General features: G+C 34.8%; 1 long non-coding RNA gene across 2 annotated transcripts; it reads right to left on the bottom strand.

Annotated features, from left to right (window-relative positions):
- Window positions 1-87: 87 nt before the first annotated feature.
- Window positions 88-3217, bottom strand: LOC100186617. 2 transcript variants are annotated; one of them, XR_003397307.1, is made up of 5 exons: window positions 3108-3217; window positions 2922-3051; window positions 723-2619; window positions 267-471; window positions 88-210 (listed from the first exon to the last, which is right to left on the bottom strand). It is a non-coding gene; the product is annotated as an uncharacterized LOC100186617 (long non-coding RNA). The 2 variants fall into 2 exon arrangements; XR_182257.4 differs by having other exon boundaries at window positions 267-2619.
- Between the last annotated feature and the right edge of the window lie 92 nt (window positions 3218-3309).

Genomic DNA, 3309 nt, shown 5'->3' with positions numbered 1-3309 from the left:
CACAAGCGTACGCTATTCAGCTACAGCAAAATAAAAAGTGCCAATATTTCAAAGAAACAGGCTAAAAATGATTAACTTACTTTTTTTCGCTTCCTTTTCGTTCCACCATCGACGACGGCCATTACGACGACGACGACGCCACGCATCAGTGGTATCGGTGAGGACGAGGAGTCCGATGACGAGCAAGAGAAGGAAAAGTGACTTGTTCATCTGCAGAAACACCCGTTTAGTCAAATGAAATTGCAATGTTACTACAAGCCACTTACTTTTAATGCTGTAGAAAACAGATACTTTACCGTTTAAAAGCATCGCCTTATATAAAAATCTGATCACGTTTATGGTATGAATAATTTCCGAAATATTTTTCCAAAACAGAAAGCCAGTTTAATTAGCATCCTGTTTACTGCAGCCAACATCCTGGAGGTTGGTGGGAGAGGAGAATTTATCTGCTTTCTCTTGATGCAACGTGATCTAAAATCGTTTTGTTAACTTCCAATAACAAGTTTTTGGTAATTTTCCAAGAAAGGCTTGTAGTTATACGGAATATATTGAGGTATTTCATATTGGTGTACAGTGTAAATTCCAGTTTCCCCGCCACGCAAAAATAAATACAGCCACACACGTGCCGTTTACACTTATGCAACTTTATGAGTAATCATTTTAGAGACAATTTTTTATTTAATGTTCAAAATGTAGATATTTCAGATAACTAAAGCAATTACCTTTAAGTGTCTCGCTCAAAGACAGATACGCCCGCAATGACGACGGCAACCAACTTCGAACCCGGTATCATTTGGCTATGATGCTGCCGTTTTAATAGCTTTCCTAGTATATTAATATGTAAAGAATAAATAACTTGGTTAAATTATCTTTGAGTGGCGGGGAAACGACAGTCGTTATAACATGGCTGTTGACTTGTATATTCCCGTGACAGCCTACAAATTTTATATTACTTTGAAGGTAACTATTTTGTAGGGATTTTAAATTTATTTGTATTGTATAGTAAGGTGGGGGAAGATGGGACACCTTTTCATTCTTTTTCTCGTCCCATTTGGTAGTATACAATGATAATTCAAAAAACTGGGTAACCTATATTATGGTTGCGGAGCGAACGTAGAACCGTTAAGCCAAACTTTGAACGGTTCTGTTTCATTAAAATGGGTTTTATTTTTACTCAGTGTCAGTTTATTTGGGTTATATTAACTTTATTAAAAGCCAACTATATAGTAACAACACTTTCTTCATGCCTATTGAATCGGCTTTTACAAAAAAAAACGTTTTAATTGCTTCCCGTAAAGCCGAGAGTTTCTCCACCACAAGAGTGCGAGGATAGATGATAAGAGAGTGGTTTTAGTTACTTTCCACACATGCATCCTGTTTACTGCAGCCAACATCCTGGAGGTTGGTGGAGAGGAAAATATATCTGCTCTCTTTTCATGCAACCGTTTTGTTAAGTTCCTATACAAAGTTGTCGAGACACTTAACTGTATTTGCTTTAGTTATATAGTAGAATGGGTAGAAATGGGACACTTAAACACATATTACCCGAAATTTCCAAGTTTAAAATATATCTCGGTTTTGAGTGATACCACTAATTAGTACTATCATTCCTATATTAATAGATAACACTTCAAAAAATATATTAAAACACACGAGGAGTTAACAGCGATTCCCACAACTGGTGAAATTTTACAATCTGAAAACACATTCCATCCTATTATATATTATTTTTTAAAATATAAGTGATGCTTTATAACATCACGTGTGCATACCACGTTACCATTTACAGCTATATTTCAGCAAGTTGTTGAAACGTTCGGTTTTTCATATTAAAAATATATCCAAACACAATTATGGTAAGATTAGTTTCTAAAATTATTTTCCAAAAAAGTCAGTTCAAGACTGATATTCCAGAGAAATCACATGAGAATAGCTTGCCGCAGCAAAACAATTGCCAGCTTTTCCACCCGCATTGTGTTCGAAAAACGTTTTGGTTCTTGCTATTTCATGTTTATTCTTTTATGGCAATCTAACTGCAATTAAAAACTTAAAGGAAATGGATGACATATAATTCTAAACACAACGAAGATAGAATTATACAATCTCGATATAATTGTTTATTTAAATCCTCATTTAATAAGGGGAAATAAATAGCGCATATTTTTTTTAAACTTAAAATTTGTCACTAAACACCTACAAAACTACAAAGTGGACAAATTTAACTACCATTGCCGCAAGTTCTTACTATTAAAAACTCTTTTATGTACTATTAAAAACTGTTTAAACAACTGAGCACCTTCGCGAATGGTAGTCGTATTGGTTTTTAATAAAATCTATTTCCAACAGACTTTTAAATATGTACACTCGGGATAAACGTGCGCAAACTGCTTTTCCTTTTTATTTCCAGTACAGAATTACTCAGAACATGTGAAACATTCTGCTAATCTCTTTACTAGTGTCATAGATCTGTTTTTCATACAATCAATTTCCAAGTAATAATTCAAAAAATGCTGAATTCGAGTTTATTTTATTAACATCGTCGGATTATAATTATGAACACTTATTGTTCATACCAACGGTCATCTTCTTTTGGTTCTTCAATCGATTCTACATCTTCAGCTGAAACAAAAGCGAATTGTGAAACACTGGGATATATTGTGTTTTAAATAATTCAAGTCATTTAGCTTCGTGGTTCAGTGGTGACACTACGCTCGTATCATTACAAAAGGATAATGAATGTGTTTTTGATAAAGCTTTCACAGCTTGCGGATGTATGCTTGGACCAAATTTTATCCCACAAGAAAAAAATATCATTAACAAATTTAGAATTTTGTTTAGACTCACAAGCGTACGCTATTCAGCTACAGCAAAATAAAAAGTGCCAATATTTCAAAGAAACAGGCTAAAAATGATTAACTTACTTTTTTTTGCTTCTTTTTCGTTCCACCATCGACGACGGCCATTACGACGACGACGACGCCACGCATCAGTGGTATCGGTGAGGACGAGGAGTCCGATGACGAGCAAGAGAAGGAAAAGTGACTTGTTCATCTGCAGAAACACCCGTTTAGTCAAATGAAATTGCAATGTTACTACAAGCCACTTACTTTTAATGCTGTAGAAAACAGATACTTTACCGTTTAAAAGCATCGCCTTATATAAAAATCTGATCACGTTTATGGTATGAATAATTTCCGAAATATTTTTCCAAACAGAAAGCCAGTTTAATTAGCATCCTGTTTACTGCAGCCAACATCCTGGAGGTTGGTGGGAGAGGAGAATTTATCTGCTTTCTCTTGATGCAACGTG

The sequence above is a fragment of the Ciona intestinalis genome, unplaced genomic scaffold (genome assembly GCF_000224145.3).
Source record: "Ciona intestinalis unplaced genomic scaffold, KH HT000981.1, whole genome shotgun sequence".
Lineage (NCBI taxonomy): Eukaryota > Metazoa > Chordata > Ascidiacea > Phlebobranchia > Cionidae > Ciona > Ciona intestinalis.
This window is presented reverse-complemented; position numbering and strand designations above follow the sequence as displayed.